This window comes from Callithrix jacchus, chromosome 8, assembly GCF_049354715.1.
Source record: "Callithrix jacchus isolate 240 chromosome 8, calJac240_pri, whole genome shotgun sequence".
Lineage (NCBI taxonomy): Eukaryota > Metazoa > Chordata > Mammalia > Primates > Cebidae > Callithrix > Callithrix jacchus.
In genome coordinates this window covers 25,220,885-25,248,702 of record NC_133509.1, presented here as the reverse complement: position 1 = coordinate 25,248,702, position 27,818 = coordinate 25,220,885, and the positions used below count along the sequence as shown (strand labels likewise).

The 27,818-nt window shown below is 46.3% G+C and overlaps 1 protein-coding gene and 1 pseudogene across 51 annotated transcripts in view; one reads left to right on the top strand and one right to left on the bottom strand.

Annotated features, from left to right (window-relative positions):
- Window positions 1-8,303: 8,303 nt before the first annotated feature.
- Window positions 8,304-25,037, bottom strand: LOC108589010 (myomegalin-like; annotated as a pseudogene). Its single transcript, XR_013520614.1, has 9 exons — window positions 24,817-25,037; window positions 23,958-23,961; window positions 23,693-23,888; window positions 20,334-20,501; window positions 20,095-20,176; window positions 16,481-16,561; window positions 12,442-12,515; window positions 10,110-11,819; window positions 8,304-8,492 (listed from the first exon to the last, which is right to left on the bottom strand). The product of XR_013520614.1 is annotated as a myomegalin-like (transcript).
- Window positions 24,916-27,818, top strand: part of LOC103795751 (golgin subfamily A member 2) — a 48,737-nt gene continuing 45,834 nt past the window's right edge. For 34 of the 50 annotated variants that reach the window (XR_013520861.1, XR_013520860.1, XR_013520859.1 and 31 more), the window contains exon 1: window positions 25,506-25,915. The gene's annotated coding sequence lies outside the window, so the exon portion shown is untranslated. Of the gene's footprint in view, window positions 25,299-25,505; window positions 25,916-26,360; window positions 26,486-27,818 lie in introns of those variants that run through there. The other 16 variants (XM_078333991.1, XM_078333982.1, XM_078333996.1 and 13 more) reach the window with 5 other exon arrangements.

Genomic DNA, 27,818 nt, shown 5'->3' with positions numbered 1-27,818 from the left:
TTTCCTTTATTTTCCTTATGCAAAAGGAATCTCTCTGTAGGCTACACTGCCTGGAGTATGGGGAGGGGTGATGCATCATTCCCATAGCTGCTGCAGCTGCTGCTGTCATACTGGCTGTGACCTCAAGTCTGGTGTCTTCCAGACCTAAGCAACATCAGGGTTTGCCCAAGGAGTGCTGTGGTCACTGCAGCCTGCCTGCCCCTGACATTTATTTGAAGCCCAATTAATTTCCAGTGATAAAGCTGAGCAGAACTTTGGTGGGCTCTTCCTCCTGGGGCAGCTGATTCCCTTTGGCCCAGGGTGAGTTTAGCTTTTGTGGACATCAGCCTGGAATGAAGCACTATTGGGTTCTGTTCAGGGATGTGTTTCACTATGGCCAGACTGATACTGAGTTTGAATATAAAGTCTCACACTTTCCTCCTTGTCTCCAAAAGAACTTTTCCCAAAAAGTTTTTATGTCAATGTTGATGGAATGACATACTCTTTGACTCAAGGGTCTTAAATGGATTTTTAGTTTTGATGCAGTGTGACAGAACACTGTTTTTAAAGTGTGATCTACAGCCCTCATGCACTAAAATCACCTGTGGTGCTTATATTATCAAAAGGCAGACTCTAGGGCCCACACCAACTACATCTCCTTGGGTTGGAGACCAGTATGTAGCTCCTATAGTCTCCACCGCTGTTTCTAAGGTACACCAAGTTCAAGAACCATTCTTTCATATTTTCAGAATAGGGATTCCCACAAAATGACAAAGCGGAAAAACCTTAACCTTTTAAATTAGAGTTCAAGCATTAGACTGCACTTCTTAAACACAGTTTATCTTTTTCATTTTCTCTTTCTAGTTCTGTGTACTGTCAAGGCATTGGTGCAGAAATAGGAAACCAAGCAGTGAAAGAAAAACTATGTATTTGTTTATATCTGTTTTGCTTTAATAATCACCAAAAAGACCCATTGTCTCTCTCCCACCCTGTCCACCAGTTATATTGGCCTTCAACACATGGCAATAACAACATATATACATCTATATTATGCATTTATACACACAGACATGCTGTATCAGCACTGTGAAGACACGGACTGGGCTTTACTATCTCTGGGGGCCTCTCCCATGCCACTTAAAAATGGGCACAGGTTTGCTCTGTGCAAGAATTTCAGCAGAATTGGTCTTGCTATCAGTCCTGTTTCCCCAAGGTAAGATAGGATGACAAAATGGGACAGTGTATATGAAGTGAGGTCAGTCCAATTTGGATATCATAGAAGAAAAGAAATAGGATGTGCTAGCTGAAGCCTGAGATGGTATCTGGGGAGTCACCACATTTGTGATGTGAACTCAAAACAGACGCTGCAGTGCAGACCAAAGCCCAGCCCGACTCCACCCAATAGGATCAGGTGTGGATCTGTGAGTAGCGTTCACTGAGTCCCCACCAGTACTGTCCAGCAGGGCACCGCTGCTCAGTATTGTGCTTTTAGAACCTGCCAGAGGAGCTCCAGCATTGGGACCGCATGCCTCATTCATCAGAATCAGGGTCTTCTATCCACTGAGTTTTCCATCTCAGGCAGCTGATGAGGCAACAAGTGTGCTGTTGTTAGTTCCCACGCTGCTGGGGCTGTTGAGAAGCAGTATCACAAAACCATCTATGCAAACTACACATTCTTTGCTTCATGCTGGGCCTAGTGGGCCTTGGCTAAGGTTATTCCATAGCTGTCAGAAAGGCTTTAGCCTTTCTTCCCGCTCCACCAGGACACGCCTCTGACTCCCTCTTCTGTACCCTCCAGTGGACTTGGAGGAACGAGACCCAGATGCTCCTCAGCAGATAGGTGGCCACACAAAAGGGGGACAGGCCCACCCTTCCTGCTGTTTTAAGGACCTCTGGTGACTGCGCTTCTTGCATGGTTCCTGGAAGGCAAGGATCACAAGGCTGGAGTGCGCTTCAGAGCCCTTAGGGATTTCACCTGCAGACAAAAATAAACCAAACCAGCGTATATTGCCAAGCCCTGCTGATGCTGCCTGAAGCTGGAGTGAGAGCGATGTGGTGACTAAAGCCAGGAGTATGGTGAGAGCCAGGTAAGAGGATGAGCTAAGAGCATGTGCTGCAGTCTGGAGGAACAGCAGGTGCCCCAGGTTGTGGGGAGCCTCCCCACCTCCCCGTGTGCTGAGATACCTGCTCCAATTCACTGCACTCTGGGTGGCTGGATCCTACCATTCACTCTTCAGGGACGAGGTGACTCTCCAGATCACTTTTTCTCTGCAGAAAAATGGCCTCTGCCATCTTCTCCCAGAAAGAAGTGCTCAGCAGGAAGCATGCATATACAGAAACAGCCTGTTGTAGGAAGAGGACATTTTGCAGGGAAGTCCTCTGTTAAGTTCATGTCCAGTTGACATAACAAGGACGTGAAGGGGCGAAGTCTATATGGACCTCAGAGCTCAACTATGTCCAGTTCCACCTTTGACAGATGAGGGTGCAGCAGACTCACAGAGACTAAGTGACAAGACAAACCATAAGCCAAACCAGTTAGTGACAAGCCAGGTATTAGATGTGAGGCCTCAGGTCCTTTCCAGTGATCTATGGGAGGCTGAGGGGAAAGCTTTCACACTGGAAAAAGCCAGTGGATACTAGAGATTTTGAGGTTACATTTTCTGGGACAGGAATAAGGAATTACAGAGGCAATCCTGTAAGTGTTGTTCTAAAGTGGCTCAGGAAAGAAAAGGAATCATTAGAGAAAAACAAAAGGGAATTATTGAAAAAAAGAACAAGTTAAATCATGGCTCGAGTCATTTTCACACTATGTAGATCGACATTCTCTCAGGCTCTGATTTAGAAACATTTCTAGAACATGCTCCATTGCTTATGGCAGAACTTTGAAGTTTTTATTTAAGTTTATATAGGAAGCACCGTAAATGTATGAATTGGGGAGTGGCCTGAGGGACTTTGACAGGGCTTTGATTTGGCAGGGCCTGGCCCCAAATATGGAGAAAGTGAAGGGTCCTTTTTTTGTCCTGTACCCCAGGAAAAGCTGAGGAGCTGCCCTGTTCAGCAGCGGAGTGCCCTGGATTGGAAGAACCTGGGGAGGGGGAGCTTTGGCTCTGGATTAGAGAGTCCTGGATGTCCTCCCATCCTGAGGGGACATGGAAAATGGGCAGCTGAGCCCAGGTCTGGAGGAACGGGGTGGCTGCGCTGCTACCCTGCTCAGAAGTTGCTCTGATGCTCAGGGGGTGCACTTGGAGGTGACTGCTTCTGGGAGAGGAGTCACCTTTTGCCTTCCATGCCACCACCTTGCCTGGGACAGCACTTGAATAGGAATCAATTTGCATCATTCCTACTGTCACCAGCCTTAAAGGCTAAGTAAGCAGCTTATTTCTCCCTCTGCAGACCTACTTTCAAAGCATTCCCAGCCTTCACCTCCTCCAGCTGGTTCTCCAGTCCTGGAGTAATGAGGGGCCCAGAACACCCTTGGCTCAGGTTGGGTCAAGAGACTGACTTGCTGAATGTTGCCCTCTTTCTGCCTGCCCCACCCTCATCCCATTCTGCAGGACCCTCTTGTTCTGGGGTGTCTCTGGCTTCTGGCTGTGGCATGGATTAGAACCTGCTGAAAGACAAAGGCTGCTGCCTCAGGCAGGACCCAGGGAATCTACAACCCTTTTGACGTTCTCAACGGGCTTCCCAGCCCTAAATTACCGCTTCCTCTCTCCTGTGTCACACTCCTGTGTCCTGGCCGTGTAGGGACTCTGAATGAAAGAACTGGGAGGTATCTGAAAGCTTGAGGCCAGCTCTCCCATTTCACCGAAGGGCAAACTGAGGCCCAGGAGAAGGAAAGACTTGCCCAAGTTCAAATAGGAGACAGAGCCCCATTATCATAGAAGAACTGGTGCGTGGGGAGGTGCATGCCCATGAGACTTTGGATAGCACTCCACCACCGAGCAGGGTGGGGGTGTGCGGGAAGGGATCTGGGATTTTTGAGCCCAGGTCGCTTCGCTGGGTCTTTCCTGGTCTCTGTGGCTGGGAGCCACGGTTCTTAGTTCCTGCGACCCTGAGCCTCCCAAGCATTTTATGAGAAAGGCAGCATTCGGGTTGGGGCAGTGCTTGAGGGTCCCCTCTCCATCCCCAGTCCTCTGCTTTGTCAGCTGAGCAGCAACCCTCAACCCCTGTCTCTGTAGGCAGCTGCATCATTGTGGAGTGGTGAGGCTGAGGCCAGTGTCAGACTCCCCCAACCCCAGAGCAGGGGCCTCTGTGCTGGCCCCAGGGGCTGAGAGGTTGTGAGCCCACCTCCTGGACAGACACCTGCTCCCCACTATGCATGCCTGAGTTCTCACTCGGCAGGGGAGCCAAGAAGCCTTCCCTGGAGCCAATGACCTATGTGAGCACCAAGGTTAGATTTCACCTTGGGACCCGTGATGGGGAACTGGGTCAGTCCAGTTCCACCCTCCTCCCTTCCCTGGAACCCAGAGTCCAGCCAGCTTTGTAACTAAGCTGTGACCAGAAGGGTAGATGCTGTGTGTGTGTGTGTGTGTGTGTACATGCATACACACCCAGGTGGGGGTTGGGAGGACTGACTTTAGGACCCCGAGATATCGAAATACCTAAGACTCAAATAAAATCCACCACAGTGAGAAGGGTACTCAGATTATCAGAAATCAGGTTCAGATAAGTCCCTGCACTTCCTTAGTCTCGGTTTTCATGTCTGCAAATTGGAAATAATTCCTAGGAGGAGAAACCTACGCAAAAGTAATCCCCAAGCTGGAAGTTGCTGCATGGATGCAACACGATGTGGTCCCACTGCTCCCTGCCCCCGCGGGAGGACTGAGGATGGGAAGAGAAAGGGCTCTGGCTCAGGAACACAAGGGCAGCCTCCACCGTTTTTTCACTGCGCCCCTTTCCTCTGCTGCTGGCCTCCTGAGCCCTTCACAAGCTCAGGCAGCAGGGGATGGGAGAGCCCCAAGTTATCAGAGAGAGAGATTTGCCCTAAGTTTCTCTCCTTCCCAGGCAGTGAGGCTGAGGATACAGCCCTCTCCCAGAGCTCCATCTGGAGTCCCTCATGGTGGCCCCCCAGCAGGATTGAGCACATTTAGCTTCCCATGTATTCTCCAGCTTCTCTTTGGGTGGTACGGGGCAAGGAAGATTTTCACAACATCCATGGGCCCACAGATTGTGGTTTGGGCATGCTGAGGTTGCGGGAGGGATCGCAGTCTCCGAAGCCTCCCCCTGAGCTAGGAACTGGCCGGTGACCACCTGCTGTGTGTCCAGCAAAGCTGATGGCACCTAGCACATGGCTATTCATCTGTTCTTGCCACTTGGCCTGGCCCCTGTGTGTGTCCCATCCAAAGACAGCAGGACCCCTGCAGGCTGCCCCACCAATGATTCTGTAGAGAGGTGAAGGGCAGCCTCTTCCAGCATCCAGCTCCCTTTGCTCTGCCTCCCTCAACTGGGTGGTGACTGAGAATCAGAGGGAGAGGATTTAGAGCGTCTCTTCCTGCTCTCCATCTGGCAGATGAAGAAACTACCTATCCAGAGATGTGAAGGGACATGCTCTAGGTCACACAGCAGGCCCGTGTCTGGGCAGGTTCCAACCTGAAGTCCCTGGGCCACTTGTGCTGCCCCAGGCACAGATCGCCTGCTTCCTCCACCTCCCTTGACCCCAAGCTTGAACTTGCAGCAAGATCCCAACATGAGATGCTGGGGGAATTGTTTTACAGATTTGTTAATCACATCTCAGAATGAATAGGGCCCTGAGCTCATCATCCAGGAAGAAATCCAATTTGGCTTTTATGGCCATACTTACTTGTCATATATCTTTGAAATTTTGTTATTTTCTATGAAGCTGGTGGTGGAGGGGCTGCGGTTCTGGACTGGCTGCTGAGCCCAGAGGTTCATCTGCACTTGGCAGCTGTGGTCTCCAGCCTCACACACCCAGGACTTGGGACAGAGGGTGGGAGTGTTGGCCAAGGCCTGCGGTGAGGGTTTCCAGGAACCTCCTGACCCTTCAGGCCAGGGCATCTGGGAGTCTTGTCAGAGTTCACAGGTTCTATAAGTTGCTTTAATTAAGCTTTCGTTGTTTTCTCCCCAGTGATGCCAGGGCTGCTTTGTGGGCTTCAGGATCCAGAGCTGATGGGTTTTGATGGCGAGGCCTGAGTTGTGCAGGGAGGGGCAGCAGGTGGGGAGAAGGGGCCGCAGAGGGTCAGTCGGTGGAATTCCTTTTGGCAGCGGGGAACTGTGGCTTAAAGGATAGGCTGTGATGTTGCCTCCAGAGGCTCCAATCCAACCCAGCTCTGCAGCAGCCTTGTAGGGCGGGGGTTGGATCAGACATGATATAAATAAATAAAGCACCACCCGTGTGCCAGACACACTGTAGTGCTCAGTGAACGGTCAACTCCCCACCCAGTCCCCTTGTAAGGGGCCTGGCGGATAGTAAGCCCTTGGACTTCTATTTCCTTCTACTGTCTGGCTCTACCAAGAAGAGTTGTTTGGCTGATCTGGGTTTGGTGTGTGTGTCCCCATCTGGCTGGCCCAAATGCCATCATTTCTTCCCTCCCCATGGCTGCAGGAAAAGACACTCTGAGGAGTGAGCCTTGGCTAGTGATACAACAGCCTGAGTCCCTTCTCCCAATCCCCAGGGCCACCTGTGAGCCATGGGGGGTGGGGGCAGGGACGCCAAAAGGCAGATCAGGTGTGGAGGGAGCCACTGGAAACGGGAAAATGAGCAGGGCAGCAAGGGCTTTCCAAGAATGCTCCTGGACCACCTGTATCAGAATCACCTGGGGAGGTGTTTAAATACAGATTCCATGTTGGGCACGTTGGCTGACACCTGTATTCCCAACACTTTGTAAGATCGGGGCAGAAAGATTGCTTGAGCTTGAGGTCAGCCTAGGCAACCTAGCAAAATCCATTTCTACAGAAAAGATTTTATAAAAGCCAGCCAGGTGTGGTGGCATGTGCCTGTAATCTCAGCTACTCGGAAGGCTGAGGTGGGAGGACCACTTGAGCCCGGGAGGTCGAGGCTGCACTGAGCTGTGATAGTGTCGCTGGACTCCAGCCTGGGAATCAGAGTGAGGCCTCGTCTCAAAACAGACCAAAGGAAACAAAGCCCAGCTTCCTGGACCCCACCTCCTCCGAATCTGACCTGGTATCACCCTAGAATCTGCACTTTAACAAGTACGCCGAGTCACTCTGATTCACATTGAAGTCTGAGGATCTTTGCAGCAGAGAATAAAGGAGTCTGCTCCAGTTGACTTGTGGACCTGCCTACAGCAGCGCCAGACCTTATGATGAACTGAGAAGTTCATAATAATCACACCAGCTGCTGTGGTTCAGCAGGGGAGCAGTGTCCCCATCCCCATGACATATTTCCCTCTTGGTGTTAGGGGGTCCAGTTCTGTCCCACTGAGCCCACCAAAGCGGGGACACAGAACAGGGAAAGTGATAGTGGCTGTTGTACCCGTCAATGCTGGATCCCTCTGGTGTTGGCTGGGACGTTTCTTTCGTTGATAGATGGACCTGGGGAAAGCTTGCTTGCCTGATAAATATTGAGCGATTGGGTTTATGAGTCAGCACCCACAATTTCCTCACCAGCTGTCTTGTCAGCCCAGGGAGGCCAGTCATGTTTCATCTACTCCATCTGTGCAGCCTGACCTTCTTTGAGAATTGGGAGGCTTGGACAGGCTCGCCACAGAGTCCCACTTGACTCCCCTCCCCACCCCGACCTGAGATCCTAATAAACCCAGGTTTTCTTTGCAAACAAGAATGGTCATTTGTGCCTTTCTGAATTTCCTGCTGGCAAATTGAGCAAACAAAGATGTGTTTCTTAGGGGGCTGCAGGGGTGATGGGGAGTGGGGACTGCAGGGGTGATGGGGAGTGGGGGCTGCAGGGGTAATGGGGAGTGGGGGCTGCAGGGGTGATGGGGAGTGGGGGCTGCAGGGGTGATGGGGAGTGGTGGCTGCAGGGGTGATGAGTGGGGGTAGGCGCCTACTTCAGCTGCAGCCGCAAAGCCAGGCTTCCCCGGGGCTGGCGTAGGGGACACAGGGTGACAGATTTCAGGTCTTCTTGCTGGGGAAAGAGCTCAGTCAAGTGTGGAAAGTCACTCAGCCACACCCTTTCCTCTATGGATCCAGAAGGCATTTCCGGGCTCTGTTGCCATTTTTATTTGAGATTCTAGGTAGGACTTGGGACTTCTTCAGAGAAGACTCTGGGAGGGCCCTAGGATCAAGCTGCTAGGATGGGGCTCCCTACTTCACTCCTACGTTCTCTCTGGGTTGATCCATGGCCCCACTGTATTAGGCTTCTCCAGAGAAAAAGAACCAACCGGAGATTTATAGATGCCAGAAAAAGATTTATTAGAAGGAATTGACTTATGTGATGATAGAGGCTGAGAAGCCGCAAGATCTGCAGGCAGCAAGCTGGAGACCCAGGAGAGCTGACAGTATAGCTGCTGCTGGAGACTGAAGGCCTGAGGACCAGGAGGGACGATGTTGTAAGTTCTAGTTTGAAAGTTGGCAGGCTGAAGACAGAAGAAGAAGAAATATTTCAGCTCGAGTCCAAAGGCCAGAAAAGACCAATGTTGTCTGGGAACGGTGGCTCCCACCTGTAATCCCAGCACTTTGGGAGGCCAAGGTGGGTGGTTCATGAGGTTGGCAGTTCGAGACCAGTCTGGCCAACATGGTGAAATCCCGTTCTTACTAAAAATACAAAACATTATATTTTTTTTGTATTTGCATGCGCCTATAGTTCCAGCTGCTTGGGAGGCTGAGGCAGGAGAATTGCTTGAACTTGGGAGGCAGAGGTTGAAGTGAGCCGAGATTGTGCCACCGCACTCCAGTCTCAGCAACAGAGGAAGACTCCCATCTCAAAAAAAACCCAAACTCATCTGGAAACTCTAATAAATAGCTTTTCTGAGAAAAAAAAGTCACAAAATCAACTGGTCCTATCATACCTTTCCTCTGCCTTCATTTTCCTAGTACAAAGAAAACTTTTTTTTTTTTTTTTTTTTTTTTTTGAGATGGAGTTTTGCTGTTGTTACCCAGACTGGAGTGTAATGGCACGATCTCAGCTCACTGCAACCTCGGCCTTCCAAGTTCAAGGAATTCTCCTGCCTCAGCCTCCTGAGTAGCTGGGACTACAGGCGTGCACCACCATGCCCAGCTAATTTTTGTATTTTTAGTAGAGACAGTGTTTCACTTTGTTGACCAGGATGGTCTCGATCTCTTGACCTCGTGATCCACCCGCCTCGGCCTCCCAAAGTGCTGGGATTACAGGCGTGAGCCACTGCGCCCGGCCCAAAGAAAACATTTTTAAAGCCCAACAATAAATTAGAAAAAAAGTGAACAGTAAAAAATAAAAAAATGAAAAAGAGTAAAAGGCACTAAAAGAGAAGGAGAAATGAAGAAAAGAAATGACAAGAATATAAAATGATCCAGAGAGGTATCATATATATGACCAAAAATCAAGAGGCAGTAGAAAATATATTCGTCATGATGGCTATCAGTGGTCTCGGGGTGATATTAGCCATCCCAATTGATATATTTTCTTCAATGATATCAAATAAGTATCAGTGCCCTTTACAGCCCAACTTTTTTTTTGAGATGAAGTGTCTCTGTCACCTGGCTGGAGCGCAGTGGCGCAATCTTGTCTCACTCCAACCTCCGCCTCCTGGGTTCAAGTGATTCTCCTGCCTCAGCCTTCCGAGTAGCTGGGACTACAGGCGCACACTACCATGCCCTGTGAATTTTTGTATTTTCAGTACAGACAGGGTATAGCCTTACTTGTATAATAGAACAGCCTTTAACAGGACATGGATCACAAAAGGAAGGGAACCCATATCGTGTGCTGACTATATGCAAGGCATTGTTTTAGACAGCAAAGCTGTCTTCTCATTTAATCTCTGCAATTGCTGTGTGAAACAGGCACTATTCCTGACTTAAGATTTTGACACCGAGGCTCAGAGCAATTTATTAAACAAATGACAACGTGGGTGGCCCCAGTTGTTGTCCGTTTTTTATCCCCTGTTCAGTATCATAAGCATCTACACTTGATGAAGAAAAGGCATAAAAAGAATACAACAGTACAAGAAATAAAAATTTCAACAAAGAACAAAAGGAAAAAATAGCCATTCTCTTACCTCTCTGGATGGGCATGGAACTTCACCAGCCTGCTAGAGAGCTGTCTCTTTGCATCTAAGTCCTCACTGAGCTGACTCTGTTCATCTACTAATCTTTCTAGCATCAGCAGCAACTGAGAAAAGAAGAAAGCAGCAGCAATACACAAATGGCACAGTGAGACATGAAGCCACAGTTAATCCTGAGAAACAAGAAAATGCATTAGGACGTACTATGACTTAAAAAGCCCGCTACCTTAGTACTTAAGCTTTTGACAGTATTTATAGTTTTCCCAAGAAGCAAGAAAATGTATTAGCATGTATTATGACTTGAAAAGTCTGCTATCTTAGTATTTATGCTTTTCATAGTATTTTATAGTTTTCAAATCAATGTCATATTATTTTTTTAATCTTTAAAACCCTGTGAGGTGGAATTCAAACACGGGAGCAACAAGAAGAAAAAGGAGAAGCTAGAAGCACAGGAAAGCAGCTAAGAGAAAGGAGTAAAGGAAAATGGGACAGGGAAGAGGGAAGCATATATAATAGGAGTTACCAGTATTCTTCATTCATTCAATCAATATTTATTGAGCACCTTCTATGGGAAAGACTCCATTCCAGGTTCGAAGGGAAAGCCTACTAACTAGTGGAGGAAGAAGACATTCATTAGTCATAGACGTGTGCTATTATGAGTCTACTAGCGTCATAAAGATAATGAGCTGTGATCATGTATAACCAACAGAGAGCTGTTTTAGGTAGAGTTGAAAGCCTGAATGCAGTGGGGTGAGTAGTCAGTGAGAGAGATGCTAATGGAGACAGGGAGTACAGGCAAGTAAGTCTTTTGGAAAAGAAAGGTTAAACGGGGTGTAGCTCCCAAGATCGCTGGGGCAAAGGCAGGGGTTTCTCTTTAAACTGGGAGAGATGTGAACATGGTTAAATGCAGACAGAGGAGAAAGATTCAGTTGAGAGAGAGACGACTTATGTATGAGTGTGAGGGGTAACTATTATTATGTGTCTAAAAGAACTGCTGCTCTTTACAGAACTGCACATCAGAAAGAGGCATCTATAGCTGCTACCGACCAAAGTAGGAAACTTCAGAGCACAGTTTCTCCATGAAACACCATTTATGAAAAACCACTACCATGGTTTAATTCACAGTAGAAAAACAAAGTTTGTGCCGGGTGTGGTGATATGCACCTGCAGCTCCAGCTACTCAGGAGGCTGAGGCAGGAAGATGCCTTGAGCCCCAGAGTTTGAGGCTGCAGTCAGCCATGGTGGTACCACTGCACTCAAGCTTGGGTGACACAGTGAGACTCCATAAATATATATATATTTAGATGGGGGAAGGGGAAGGGAGGGGAGAAGGGAGGGGGGAGGGGAGGGGGAGGACAGGGAGAAGAGGGGAGGGGAGGAGGAGGAAAAGGGGAAGGGTTGGGAAGGGGGGAGGGGAGGGGAGGGGGAGGAAAGGGGTAGAGGGAGGGAGAAGAGGGAGAGGGAGAGAGAGAGAGAGAGAGAGAGAGAGAGAAAGGGGACAGCAGGGGGAGAGAGTGGGGGAGGGAGGGAGGGAAGGGGAGAAAGTGTCTGTATTCCAATGACTTACCCGTTGTCTTTGGTTTCCTCAAATTTCTTGACCCTGGGATTCTACTGAAGCAACTTTTTCCCAAAGAAGTAATATTTCCTGGGTCAGGCGTTCCACAGGTGGTATGTCTTCAGGATAATCAGTTGTATTTGCAGGTCCTAGAAGTCAAAAAGTAACTGTAAACATGAAAATAGCAATAAAAGTATTATTCAGTCGATGAGCACAGAAACAAATGTGCTTAAAACAGTCTGCCTAGACTTTCAAGTGAGATATTGATAAGCACTGGGCAAGGGATTCAATGTGTGCAAATACTGTCTGAAGATGCCCTACAGATAATTTGAGATGTGAACATTTCCAATGGTCTGTAAAAAGTTTGGAAGGTTATGAGGTCTTTAATTTGTACTTTCCTGGTCAGAGGCTCCATATCAGCAGCCTACACATGCAGCTCTTCTTCCTGAACCTGCAGCTCTCGTTCAGCTCTCCTTCCCACACCTGCAGCTCTTCTCGCACATGCAGCTCTCCTTCCCGCACCTGCAGCTCTCCTTCCCGCACCTGCACTCTCCTTCCCGCACCTGCAGCTCTCCTTCCCGCACCTGCAGCTCTCCTTCCCGCACCTGCAGCTCTCCTTCCCGCACCTGCACTCTCCTTCCCGCACCTGCAGCTCTCCTTCCCGCACCTGCAGCTCTCCTTCCCGCACCTGCAGCTCTCCTTCCCGCACCTGCAGCTCTCCTTCCCGCACCTGCAGCTCCCCTTCCCGCACCTGCACTCTCCTTCCCGCACCTGCACTCTCCTTCCCGCACCTGCAGCTCTTCTTCTTGCACAGCCATCATGGACTGTAGAGCACAAAGTTCCAACTGTGAATAGAGGAAACAATATCTGCCACATTTATATTTTAACACGGAGGCAAATGCTTTTGCATATCATATCACTATCAGCCAGTAATGCAAGAGAAAATGAGACAAGAACAGGGTTCTACAGGATCAAATCAAAAAATCCATGCAGTATACTAACAAACAATATTTTATGGGAAGATGTAACAGTCGTTTTTAATGACATCTTCCACCATAACTGGCACCGTAAAACACATCAAATGTGTTTAACAAGCTTATTATGATACTGAAAAAGAATGGTGACCATTAGCAGAAGCAAGAAGAGATGAAGTTTTTATGTAAGTACTTCAGCTAATAGATGAAAAGATGATAGCATTAGGACATCTCCATTTTGAAACCCTTAATGAATTAATGGATTAGGCATCAAACCACAAAAGCTGCTAACATCACAAGAGATCAAACATTATCTGCCTCCAGATGGAAGAACATGCCACCACCTCTGAAGGAATCCTGCCAAAAGCTAGCGCTACATGCCCTAATCTTTCAGTGTTCTCAACAGGAAAGGACAAATACTTTGTTATCACAAAGTTCACTATGACTCATCGTAGGCTGGGTGCCATGGCTCACGCCTGTAATCCAAGCACTTTGGAAAGACCAGGCAGGCGGATCATGAGGTCTGGAGTTCGAGACCAGCCTGACTCAAATGGTGAAACCCTATCTCTATTAAAGATACAAAGATTAGCGAGGCATGGTGGTGAATGGCAGTAATCCCAGCTACTCAGGAGGCTGAGGCAGGAGAATCGCTTGAACCTAGGAAATGGAGGTTGCAGTGAGTGGAGATCATGCCACTGCACTCTAGCCTGGGAGACAGAGCAAGACTCTGACTTAAAAAAACAACAAAAAAAAATCATGATAACGATAGCTGCTAATATTTACTATGCCATGGGCTCTCTAACAAATGCTTTGTACATAGTTAATTCTTTTAACAAACCTAGGGCTCTGGTTCTTGCCTACTTTCCCCACTTGAATATCTGTGATTTTACTCCTCACTCATTACTCTGTGGGTACACTAGACTTTTTCTGTTCTAGGAACTCCAGACGTTCCCTTAACTCAAGCCCTTTACAACTACTACTCCCTTTGCCTGAAGTATCTTTCCCAGGGCTGTCTCTGATGATCAGGTCCCAGCTTATATGACATATACTCAGAGAAGCCTTCTTTAACCACCCTATTTAAGATGGTCTCCATCATGTTACTTTCTATCATTTCCCTCATATCATTTACTATCATCTGTAATCATATCTATTTGTTTATTGTATCTCCCCAGTGGAAATTACACAGAGCCAGAGACCTTGCTGATTTCATTCACTACCTCATCCCCTAGCCAAACTCGAGAGAAGGTTCTCATATAGCTAAGGAATGAAGGAGTGAATCCTCACAACCATCCTACAAGATAACTCCTCTCTGATCTATACGTAAGGTGACTTCTACTCTTCAATTTACAGACAAGGTGATTGAGTCAGAGAAACTAAGGAACTTGTTCAAAAATCACAGGGCTAGTGGTATATCTAGAATGTGATTTCAGGGAGGCTGATTCAAAGCCACTAGGCTATCACGTCTTCTCAGTAGATGCCACATATCCATACAGTCTTTATGGTAACGGCAAGTTATTTTAAATTAACCCTCTAGAGCTAGTTAGCAATAGCTAAGTATCAGCCCCTCAAAATACCCATTCATAGGCATTAGAATTTCATGATCCTGAAAACAGGACAGAACCAAAAAGTAACATTACTCTGGATTTGGTATATCCAGAGTGAGAAAAAAAAACAAGAGCACGTGGAAACTAAAATATCTGACATGAATAAAAGTTTCGCTCTTGTTTACCCAGGCTGGAGTGCAATGGCGCAATCTCGGCTCACCACAACCTCCACCTCCTAAGTTCAGGCAATTCTCTGCCTCAGCCTCCTGAGTAGCTGGGATTACAGGCACGCACCACTATGCCCAGCTAATTTTTTGTATTTTCAGTAGAGAAGGGGTTTCACCACGTTGACCAGGATGGTCTCGATCTCTTGACCTCGTGATCCACCCGCCTCGGCCTCCCAAAGTGCTGGGATTACAGGCATGAGCCACCGCCCCCGGAAAAAAACTGGTATTTCTTAAATGCCACACATTCTCATATCCTAAAAACTAATTGAGTCAAAAACATGAGTCTTTTTGTAAGCAGAAATATGGTAATAAAATCAAAAGATAAAATATATTAATTCCATCACTAATACAAACACAGGTTTCCATATTACAGACCTACCTATGGCAAACGGTAGTAAAAAAAAAAATGAAAGAAGCTATTTAGACTAGCTTGCTAAAGATAATTTAGGAAGCCACGACACCAACTGTCCTTCTAAAAGAGATGCCAGAGTAACAAACCACCTTTTAGTGTTAGTCTGTAACTGTGCTGTGTGCCTCATATTTCTTCAACATCACCGTTGAATATGCAACTAGCTGTGTATATATGTAGGAAATACATATTTCCTGTCTATATTTAATTCTTTTAACAAACCTAGTGCTCTGGTTCCTCCCTAACTTTTCCCACTTTGATATCAGCCATTTTACTCCTCATTCATGACTCTCATGACTCTGTAGGTACACCAGACTTTTTCCATTCTAGGAACAGAAAAAGAAAATATATATAGGAAAGGCAGAGGGGTGTGAATCTCTAAAATAATTGATGAAAAGTCTATGCTCAAGAAAGGTAAAGAATAAGGTGGGAAAAATGAATCAGGAAGTATCTGAAGCCACAGAAGACTGGAGTTTGAATCAAAGCTTTGGCATTTATTAGTTACATGACGATTCTCCACTCTCATTCTAAAGGAGAAATCAGTGTTTCAGCTTCTTCATCTATAATAATTGGGCCGACACCATTTACTTCGTGTATAGTTGTAAGCATTAGGGCTAATTTAAATACCTAGCACAGGCCGGGCGCCGTGGCCCACGCCTGTAATCCCAGCACTTTGGGAGGCCGAGGCGGGTGGATCACGAGGTCAAGAGATCGAGACCATCCTGGCCATGGTGAAACCCCATGTCTACTAGAAATACAAAAATTAGCCAGGCATGGTGGCACGCACCTGTGGTCCCAGCTACTGGGGAGGCTGAGGTGGAAGAATCGCTTGAACTCAGGTGGAGGTTGCAGTGAGCCGAGATTGCGCCACTGCACTCCAGCCTGGCGACAGAATAAGACTCCGTCTCAAAAAACCAATCAATCAATCAATACCTAGCACAGTACATTGCATATGAATACTCAGTAAACACTGACTATACGAAAGTTTCTTGTTGCATGTTTCTAAAACTAATTTCATGGGTCTAATGTCATAACTCTAAGCAGCAATCACACGATACTTCCCTATTTACACGAGCGCTTTGCTATTGTTACTATTTTTTTGGAGGCGGAGTTTTGCTCATTTCCTAGGTTGGAGTCTGATGTCACGATCTCAACTCACTGCAACCTCTGCCTCCCGGGTTCAAGCGATTCTCCTGCCTCAGCCTCCCGAGTAGCTGGGATTATAGGCACCCACCACCACACCTGGCTGATTTTTGTATTTTTAGTAGCAACAGGATTTCGCCATATTGGCCAGGCTGGTCTCCAACTCCTGACCTCAAGATCAGGAGTTGATCAGCCTGCCTCAGCCTCCCAAAGTGCTAGGATTACAGGGGTGAGCCACCGTGCCCGGCCTTTAGTTGTTTTATTCCAATTAGCAATGGAATTGTGTTTTTCCAGCACTGAGTAAGTTTTAATAGCCCCAATATAAAAACAGGAGCATCTTGCTATAATAATGTATATGAAAAATAACGTACATTTTTCCCCAAAAAGAAAAAAGTCATACCTGGCATTTGGACTCAGATCTTCTACTTGGAGAACTAAACACTTTTAAATATAAACTATTTTGAAGGAAAAATAATAGGGATTTAAAAATTAAGACTTGACTAGAAAACTCACCTTACTTTTTAGACATAAATTCAAGTTTCTCTTTGGCATTACTCAGTTCTTTTTCCAGCCCTGCCATTGTGTTCAAGTCTCCTAAAATGAAAATAGAGTGCTAGTTTTAATTGCTATTAACATAATGTGATATCGACTGCCTCCTTTGAGTCATTTACTGAGGACACATTCCAATAATAAGAAAAAAATAAAACATATACGCAGGTTGTTCTTTGTAGCATTATTTATAACAGCAAAACACTGCAATCATCCTGCATGCTATCAAGAAAAGACTGAATGAAATCGAGTATATTCACAGATGGAACTACATACTGCTATAAAAAGGGAATAAGAACGATCTTTATGAACTTAAATGGAATGGTTTAGAAATCCTGAGAATATGTTAAGGAAAACAATCTACGTGCTCAAGAATACATCTAAGGTAGTAGGTTTTACATTAGGAAAAGGGGGAATAAGAATATACATATATACATTACATATACACAGATGATTCATTTGCTGATTTCTGAAAAAACATATAGAGGAAGAATAACCCAGAAATGAAACTGATTACCTTCAGGAGATGAATGGAAACAGGAATGAAGGGATAGGGAAAGAGATGAAACATCTGAGTATATCATTTTATATACTGGAGTTTTGAACTGTGTTAAGGTTTAATTCTTAATATGTAAGTCAGCTTGACAAAGGGAGATAAAAAACCTAAAGTTAAATCCTAATAGAAATAAATGAATCTATGTAGTAAAAAAATGATAAAACCACCCAGAATAAGACAAATTAATCCAAATAATTTTTGAACTCACTAACGGAACACCGTCAGTCCAAAATACCCCAAGGAGAAAAAGAATTACAAAAATACCTTCAGGATAAAAAGAATTACAAAAAAATGTAAACATCACATAATACATTTACTGTTGATACTGGTATTCATGTAGTAATTCAGAAACTACTTTTGTATATTATAGTATTATGCAAATGTGTAAATCCTTTGAAATATATTGATGTTATAAATAACCGGAGCTCTCAAGCAGATACAAATATGAAATGAAGGAAAAAAGAACCATAATGTTAAAGTTGAATTACAGAAATCAGTATCAAATCTTCATATGTATACAAATACATACATTATACTTAAAAATATCCACTGCTAGCTCTGTTCACTTAAAACGGCCTAGAAGCAAAAGGTATTCACGTAGCAATAAAGACATCTGATGCCCAGATCACAGTTTTTCAATGCCATTATCCACCAAAAGGAACCAGGGAGCTCTTTAGGATAATGGCTGATTCTGGGACTGAGACAGGTAAGTAAAAGGTAGTCATAGAACATCTTATTGTACCAGAAACTAGGAAAGTGCAAAAAACAAAAAACCAACCAACCAAAAAAACTGGTGGGGATATGGCAAAGGGTCGGAGAAACAGCTCGATGAGGTTCCCACTGACCGAATCTGGGTTAATTTGAGGAGTTAAGGAAATCATGACCAAAATCAATAATATAATGATTTTTTAAAAACCATATAGATAAAAACAAATGGGGTACAGAGATAGGGAAAGGACAGCTCTTCTTTATAAAATAATATCCACAAGAAATAAAAAAATTTTAGAAACAGAAAAATCTTAATTTTTTTTTTTTTAAGACCAAGTCTCATTCTGTTACCAAGCCTGGTGTGCAGTGGGGCACTCTTTCTGCCTCCCGGATTCAAGTGGTTCTCCTGCCACAGTCTCCTGCATAGCTGGGATTGCAGGCATGTGCCACCACGCCCGACTAATCTTTGTGTTTTTAGTAGAGACTTAGTTTCATCATATTGGCCGGGCTGGCCTCGAACTCCTGAGCTCAAGTGATCCACTCTCCTGGGCCTCCCAAACTGCTGGGATTAAAGGCATGAGCCACCGTGCCCGGTCCTGAAAATCACTATTTTAAAGCTACCAACGTAAGAGTTGGTTCAAGCAAGGCTCAAATGATATTACAGCCAGAGTGAATGACTGTTGGAAAACAGAACTGTCAACATCTCCAATTCAGCCAGCAGATGATTTACATATAAAGGGGAAAATGAACCTTTTACAATGGAGAGATTTGGCAGCTACAATCTTAACCAAATGACTAAATTTAATATCACCAAGGATGATACAAACTGATTATAATGAACTGATGTGATGCACTAAGAAAGATGTCAGCCAGGCTCACACCTGTAATCCCAGCACTTTGGGAGGCTGAGGCAGGTGGATCATTTGAGGCTAGGAGTTCCAGACAAGCCTGGCCAGGATGGTGAAACCCCATCTCTAAAAAAACAAAACAAAACAAACAAACTAGCAAGAATGGTGACGCATGCCTGTAGTTCTAGCTCCACTTTCGGAGGCTGAGTTGGGAAGATCGCTTGAGCTGAGATGGTGCCACTGCAGTCCAGCCTGGGCAATGACAGATTCTGTTACAAAAAAAAACGAATATGAAGAGAAGAAAAGAAATGGGGTCGGGTGGGGTGAAATGGGGAGGGGAGGGGAAATTCATCCATATGGTATTCCTGCCAAAAATGTTTAACTGGAATCTAACCACGAGAAAACAATCGGCTAAACTGAGGAGTATTCACAGTCCTGAATTCTTCAAAAACGCCAGTCTCGCTAAAAAGAAATAAAAGCTAAACAATTGTTCTAGATTACAGACTAAGAGACATGACAACTAAGCACAATACATAACCCCTGGGTTGGGGGGAACCAAGGTAGCTATACGTAACATTATTGGGACAATAGGAACTCTGAATGTGGACTGCGTCTTAGATACTAAGCCTCTACCAAGGTTAAATTTTCTGAGTATAATAATTATATTGTGGCTATGTAGGAGAATGCCCTTGTTTTTAGGAAATACTGATGTATGCAGTATAAAGTGTCATGACTTCTGTAAGAAAGTCTGCAATGGTTCAGAAAATACATTACATCCACATATGTGTGTGTACATACAAAGAAATAAGGCAAATGTGGCAGAATGTTTATAACTGGTCTGAACAAAAATGTATATGAGTATTCACTATACTATTCTTGCCCCTTTTCTATAGGTTTGAAATTTCCAAAATACAAAATTTAGAGAAAAGCACACTTTTTTAAAAAGGCAAATAAAGAATAAAACAAATCCAACAATATTTTTCTCTTTGATGGGTACAAAGTTTTCAAAATAGAGAATGACTACACTTAAGACTTTTCTAAACCATCCCCTGAATGGGGCTAGGCCTGGCAAGTAACTCAATGTACACCGCCTACCCTTCCTCCTAACAGTTTAACGCAGGTGACGTCAAGTTACAGCGAGTGGCCCCAGACTTGATAGATACCCAGGAAAAGCTGTCAGTACATGGCCCTGTTGTGCAGGATTGGAACCACTACCTCCTGCATTTCTGCATCCCTGCAAAACTATCTGAAAAGGAGAATAAGGACAGACTTTCTCTGGGCCAAATTGTGATCCCAAAGCAATAACCTCAATGCAACATAAGGGAAGGACAGTTCTTCAACCTTTCAGAGGAAATCCAAATTTATTTTTTCCATTAAGGTAGGAAGAGAAAAGTCTCAGCTAAACCTATTAATACAAGGAATAATAGAAAACAAAGTCCCTGAATGAAAACAAATTTCATACTCACCTAATGCGGATCTGGGTATGCTGGCATCTTCTTTGGCAGTCAATAAAGGACTATCATCTATGGAAGGTATCTGCACTGGACCCTAAAAAACTGAGGGACTTAGGAAGATGCAGGAACGATGATCACAATGACAGCACTGAGAATATTCTCACAATTTGGTATTAAAATTATCAAACTTACACCTCAAATGTAAAAAGGAAACACATTCCACATGAATTATCTAAGTCTATAGTTCTTACTTGATCAGTCTGTTCTCCAAGAGGGGGGCCAATGGAGGGAATTTCAGCTCGTTGGTTAGAGATGGGTGCTTGGAACATCATGGAGTCTCTCCCTTCCAAATACTGGCACAGGGCCTGTAATTCTGAATTTCTTTCGGTCAAGGTTTGCGCCAACTTCTCTGCAGCAACCTAGTAAGAGGAAATCACAAATAACATCAGAAAGATATTCGAGTAAAACAAAAATTTTCTTCTGGTATTATTTCTTCAGAATCAACCATTTGTAAACAACAAGCAAGCAAACAAACAAAACAGTGGGTTCTTAGGAAATCGTTTCCCTGCTTTCAGTTTACAGGGAAAAACGCAGTTAAAGTGAATGGAAAGAAAGTCTCACAGGCAGAACATTGGAGAAAAAACTGAATTTAACACATTTGTAACAGATAAGAGAAAGAGAATCTGAAATAGGTTCTGCTAGAACTATCAGGTTAAGGTGTTAAGATTCTGGAATTAAGATAACAGTTGTCCTTCTTCTTGGACAGCTGTTTCTTAGGACTGGAGTGCTCTTCAAACATTTCTGTGGTTCGCTCCCTTCCGGTCTTTGCCAAATGACACCTTATCAGGTTGGCCTTCCCTGCACATCCTATCCAAAACAGCAATCTCACTGGCCAAAGGGTACAAGCTTTCAGGTACAAGATGAGTACATTTTGGGAATCCAATGTATAGCATGGTGACTTTAGGTAATAATATTGCATTATTTACTTGAGTTAGTCATTCTATGTTATTTACTTGAAATTTGCTAAGACAGTGGCTCTTTAGTGTCTTCGCCATACATGCCTAAAATGTGTAGTGACGGATGTGTTAATTTGATGGTGGTAATCATTTCACAATGTATACTTATATCAAAACATCATGTTGCACACCTTGAATATAGACAGCATTTGCAATTATGCCTCAATAAAGCTGGGGGAAAAAAACTTTAAAGAACCCAGCAATCTCTTCTCTATCCCCAATATCCCTTACTGTGCTAACTTTTTTTTAATGCACTTACCATTATCTGATATACAGCTCTCTCTACTTCCCCTACATGGAATGTAAGTTTCCTAAAGGCAACCTCGTGCTGAATCTCAAGCACCCGGTACGGTGTCTGGCACATGACAGGCACTCACTACATATTTACTGAAAGAGTCAATTACACACATACACCTTTTTATCAGACCACATGATCAGGGGAATCTCAATCTCAAAATCACCAAACTCAGTTTCATTTTAAATCCCAGTTTTCTAAGACAGATGATGACACAATGAGGGAAAGAGCTAGAACTTCCATAACTATTAATGCATAGAAAGTCTGCAGTTAAACAGAAAATCTGGAAATAATAAATTGATATTAAAATTACTGAGGGTATAAGATGATGAACCGTAACACCACCTGTCTCTGAGGAAAAGTACTATTGTTTTAAGTGAGAAGCCGAGCTCTTGTCACGTTTTCAAAGGGAAATACGAGCAAAAAACTTCCATTTTTGGGTAAGTAAAACTTGAGCTCTTGGGAGATTTCCATGCGACCATTTTAGAGGTATCAGTATATTATGAAAGTACCTTAATAAAAGTATCTGTGAAAACTGTGGGGAAACAACATAATAAATAACATACAAGATATATGCTGTGCCCCATCTGCCTTGGCACTCTTTTTCTAGTAGTAGTTAAGAGTTTTCAGCAGGGCTCCTCCAATGCAGCCCATGAGCCAGCAGCATCACTATCACTTGTTAGAAATGCAAATTCTTAAGTCCCACCTATACCTTCTAATTTCTATCTCTGAAGTTGAGCTCCACAATCTACGTATTTAAAAAGCTATTCAGGTGATTTCTTTTGCATGTCAAATTAAGAGAGCAGATCTAGAAGAATACAACCATTAATCTTCTTGAATTAAAAAATTTCCTGTAAGTTCCATCATCTTTATTATTCTATTACACAGAGGGCATAATTTTTTTCTGAGGTATAATAAAGACTGATTCTTCCAAATCACCAACAGGTTACAAAGAAAACTCACAGATGCTAGCCTCTTGCCAGACTTAGATAATTGAGAATAATTTTCTTAGGCCTATTTCAGAAACAATTTCTGAAGCACACAGCAGGACTTTTCTAACAAGAAGCGGATTTACTTCAGTGGGGCTAACCTTCAGAGCAGTGGAGGATAATCCCCTTACAATAGAAGGCAACATAAAAAACTATTATGGTCAAATAACATAGGCGAGAAAGAGTCTTTCTTCCTCTAAAAAGTGACTAGGAGGATTCTGAGCTCCTGGTCTTTGAAAAGCAGCACAAGTCAACTAAGACTTTAGTTTTGAGGAGAAAAAACACAGAAATGAGGAAAAGTTAAGAATTTACTCCTGGCCAAGGCATGGTGGCTCACGCCTGTAATCTCAGCACTCTGGGAGACTGAGGTGGATGGATCACTTGAGGCCAGGAATTGGAAACCAGCATGGCCAAATGGTGAAACCTCATCTCTACTAAAAACACAAAAATGAGCTGGGCATGGTGGTGTATACCTGTAATCCCAGCTACCTGGGAGGATGAGGCAGGAGAATTGCTTGAACCCAGGAGGCAGAGGCTGCAGTGACCTGAGATCATGGCACTGCACTCCAGCCGGGGTGACAGACAGAGGGAGATGCCACCTCAAAAAGAAAAAAAATTTACTTCTCAACTACTGTGAAAGTAGTATACCCCATACTGTAATGAGATTATTCATGCTCTCATCATGACCTTTGAAGAATGCAATCATTTTTTCCTCTTAAGGTAACTCAGATTTAACAAAAACTAAGAGTAAACAGGCTGAGTGTAAGTTTTCCCATATCTTCGCTGAAAATGCAAAGTTATCACTCTAGTCTTAATAATTTAGAATCAAAATAAAAACACTCCACAACCCCTACTCTTTTCTCTCAAAATGCTCAGATTATTAAGGAAAAGAAAACACATGTAATGAAGCTAACAGATACATGTATTGTTTAGGCACCCTTCCAAAATGTAAAATTTTCAAAAAAGTTTTTCATACTGTGATGATCAATTTTATAACAGTTTTATAACTGTGATCTAAGGCCAGGCACAGTGGCTCACACCTACAATTCCAGCACTTTGGGAAGCGAAGGCAGGATGATTGCTTGAGCCCAGGATTTCAAGACCAGCCTGCACAAACAGAGACCCCCATCTCTAAATAAATTAGGAAATAAATAAAACTGTGGTCTAGGAAATAAATGGAAGGAAAGAAACTAACAGAGTTGACAGTCAAATATATAAACATACACACATCCATAGTCTGCAAATGCTTCCTACTTGCAGACTATAAATGCACCGTGTGATACTTTTCTGCTAAGCGCATTAGTCCTTACCTGGCTTTCCTGCTCTCTGGAGTTCACAGACTGAAGCAGGCCTTGAATCTCAATTTCGTGTTCCACCCACTTGTTTGTGTCGATCACTCAGAAGGTCCTGCAGCATCATTTCCTTTCGCTGTAAACGCTGGCACAGCTCCTCCGCTACCTGAGTCCACCCTGGTCCCAGCCTGCAGCGCAATGTTGCACTAAGATCCTAATACAGAAGGGACAGTGTAAGTTTCTGGGGGAAAGAACTGCCTCTAGTAAATAGCAAAGGGCTTACAAAACTATCACAGAAGAAGGAGCCGTGAGATTCTTGACACGAAGTATCGTGTTTAATTCATTTTTGTTTTACCAAGCCCGGAACACGGAAGTCTCTAAATACATGTCCCAGGAATGAATACTAACAATAGAGAAAACGATCTCTAGTGGACACTTATGTAACTATTGTTTTCTGAAATAAATTTTTATCCTATTTGTTCAGGGCATGTAACAATTAATGTTAGATGAGGATAAACGGACACTCAGTTCATTTACGTATTTTCTCCCCAGTGTAACCTTAGAGAGGGCAGCACAAAACGATAAGCGGAAAGGAATACTAAACACTGTATTTGCTATCATAGTGATGGTTTCAATTTCTGTACTCCCCAAAGGTACATGGAGAAGGAAACGGAGGAGCCATACTGCCTAGCTTACTGGATCTGCTACTTATTAGCTATGTTAGCTTGGACAGGGTACTTAGCTTCAGAAGTCTGTCTCCTCCTCTATAAAACAGGGATAATAGTATGTGCCTCATGGACCCTGGCAATGCTTCCGTAAAAGTAAGAGACAGCCAGAGAGAAGGAGAGAGAAAATGTGTATTTACGTATGAACAAGATTTGGAAATAAATCAGAAGTATATGAACAGAAACCAATATTCATTGGCTCGCCTAATAAAGTTCATATTACAAAAGGAAGTAGAAATGCTAAAGTCTCTCACTTTCTAAACTACAAACATGGAACTAATGGCTGCTATTTTTGGTTTTTCCTTCGTATATAAAGCAGAATCCCCGGTTTTCAGAAAATGATGGAACGGGTCCTGCCTCAGGCTTAGAATACAAGCGGGAGAGGAACACGAAGTCAGAGATAGGTTTTGCTCTTACCTGCACAGTAGCTTCATTGGCGGAGTCCCAGGCGCTGACGGCGTCAGCTGCAGTCGGAGGCGTCTAGGGTGCGTGGGCGGCGTCCGCACCCCGCAGCGCGACAGCGGCGTCCGAGGCACTTCGGCGGTGTCCCAGGCGCGGATGGCACCCGCGGCGTGGTCGGCGCATCGGCAGTGTAGGAGGCGCGGTAGGCTCGTCGGGGTCGGCGGCGGCGCGGTCATCGGGTTGGCGGCGTCCCAGGCGCTGACAGCGTCAATAACGTCCGCGACGTCAGCGGGTCAACAGCCGCGTCCCAGGCGCTGAAAGTGTCAGTGCCGCTGCCGGCGCGGTCCGCGTATCGGTTGCATCAGCGGCGTTAGCCGCGCGCTCCGCGCCGTCGGCATCCAGAGGATCTGTGGTGTCCGCAGCGTTGTCGGCGCGTCAGTGACGTCAGCGAAGCGACGGCGGCATCCCAGACGCGGATGGCATCGGCGGCGCGGTCGGTGCGTCGGAAATGTCGGCGTTGCGGTAAGCTGGTCGGGGGGCATCCCCGGTGCGGTCAGCGGTTCGGCGGCTTCCCAGCTGCTCACAGCCTCAGTGCCTTCGGCGGCGCGGTCCGCGCGTCGGCTGCGGTTTTGGAGGCGCGGTTCGCCCTGGCGGCGTCCAGGGTCTATGACGTCAGCGGTGCGACGGCGGCGTCTACGGTGCGTGGGAGGCGCCCAGGCGCAGATGGCATCGGAGGCGCGGTCGGCGCATCGTGAATGTCGGCAGTGTGGTAAGCTGGTTGGGGGCATCCACGAAGTGGGCAGCCGTTCAAAGGCTTCCCAGCCGCTCACCGGGTCAGTGCCATCGGCGGCGCGGTCCGCGGGTCGGCTGCGGCAGCGGCGTTGGAGGCGCAGTCTGCGGTGGTGGCGTCCAGGGAGTTTATGGCGTCAGCGTGGTCGGCGCGTCAGTGGCGTCAACGGCGCGACGGCGGCGTCTACGGTCCGTCGGAGGGGTCCCGGGCGCTGATGGCATCGGTGGCCCGGTTGGCCCGTCGGGAATGTCGGCGGTGCAGTAAGCTGGTCGGGAGCATCCATGGCGCAGTTAGCGGTTAGGCGGCTTCCCACCCGCTCACAGGGTCAGTGGCGTCGGCGGCGCGATAGGCTGGTTGGGGACATCCGCGGCGCGGTCCTCGGTTCGGCGGCGGGGTCCCAGGCGCTGACAGTGTCCGCAGGGTCTGCGGCGCGATGGCGGCATCCGAGGCACGGTCAGCGCGTCGGGGGCATACGGGCCGCGGTCTGCGTAGTGGGTCTCTGCGGCGTGTTGGGGACGTCACCGGAGCTGTCGGCCCCTCTGCGACGCGACGGCAACGGCGACGTCCCAGGAGCGGATGGAATCAACGATGCAGTCGGCGCATCGGGAGTGTAGGTGGCGCGGTAGGCTCGTCGGGGGCGGCCGCAGAGCGGTCAGCCGGTCGGAGGCGTACCAGGCGCTGACAGTGTCCGGGGCTTCCGCGGCGCGGTCCCCGTCGGCAGCATCCAGAGGGTCTGCGGGGCGACAGTGGTGTCCGAGGCGCGGTCGGCGCGTCAGTGGTGACTGGGCATCGGCATCGCGGTAGGCGATGGTTGCGCATCGGTGGCGCGAGCCGGTGGGTCTGCGGCGGCGCGCTAAGTTAAGGTTTACAGGACGTCGAGGCAGCCTTTCCCACGTGAGTGCCACGGTGGGGCGGCGGCTGGAATCTGCACTGAAACTTTAAGGTTTAGTAGGAAGTCAGGGTTTGGGGGGAAGTCCACCCAGCCTTTCCGAGGTGAGGGCGCTGCGCCAAACCCGGAGAGCGGTGAGTCTGGGATCCGAGGCGCACAGCTCGGTCGATGTGCGCGCCGGGGGCCTCCACAACTTTTGCTGTGCCAGCGGGGCAGGCGCACCGGCCCCCCCCTTCCCCCCCCCAGCTTAAGTTCCCTGCATTGGATTCCTCGCTTGTCGGTGCCGGCGGCAGCCCTGCTCTCGTGGGCTCTGGGGAAGAAACTCGCCGGCGGGTCTTCCTGTGGCATCCCAGGAGGTGGAGGGATGGAGCAGCTTCGGTGGCACATCCTCCTAGATTTGGTGGAGGACATTGACCCTTTGCCCCACCTTCGAGGCCAGAAATCGGTTCCCTTTGGGAGCCTGAATGGCGAAAGATCTCAAGCCCCAAATTTGCAAAGTTGGGGTCTTTATTGGCCTCCGGGATTCCGCACCTGGCGCTGTCTCCAGCTTGGTGGTGGGCAAGCCAGGTGTGCCAGATCCAGGAAGCAAGCACTAGGGGAGCGTTTGTAGCCGTCGCTGAATCGCCTCAGGACTAGCGGGGCAAGTCTCAAATTAACCGCAGCATTTCCAGTAGGTTGGATTGTGGTGCTGCTGTTTGCGCTCCAAAGAGTTGCTGTGGTTTCCCTGTGTCTGTCTGCCTTGGGAGCTTCTCAGATCATCTGGTTTGGCATCCTCTCTCAGAAGAGTTAAGCAAGACTTTTGAATTGTTTTCCTCGATTTCCTTCTGTGTTTTGCTGGTAAAGCTGCTTTCAAAAGGAAGTCTTTTCTTGCAGTGCTATCTTTTCTTTGACTCCCAGTGCTTGACGAAGTTAAAGAAAAGTAATCTGCTGGTGGTTTTTCATCTTTGTTCTGAGCTGATACGCGTTAATAGCTGTCTTTTGTTTTTAAATTTTATTGGTAAAATTTCAGCTGTGAACCAGAAGCTCGCTTTTTCTCTTCTAAAATGCTAGCTTTAAGATTTCTGAGAACTTTGTGTCAAAGAAATCTTGGAAAAGTTACTGAAGTCTACAGAAGCAGCTCACAATTTTAAATGTGCAGGTGGTCCCGGGACAGCAGATCACACCTGTAATCCCAGCACTTCTAGAGGCCAAGGTGAGCAGATCAGTTGAGCCCAGGAGTTCCAGACCAGCCTGGGCAACGTGGCAAAACCCCGTCTCTACTGAAAAGACAAAAATCAGCTGTGTGTGGTGGTGTGTGCCTGTAGTCCTAGCTACCCGGCAGGCTGAGATGGGAGGATC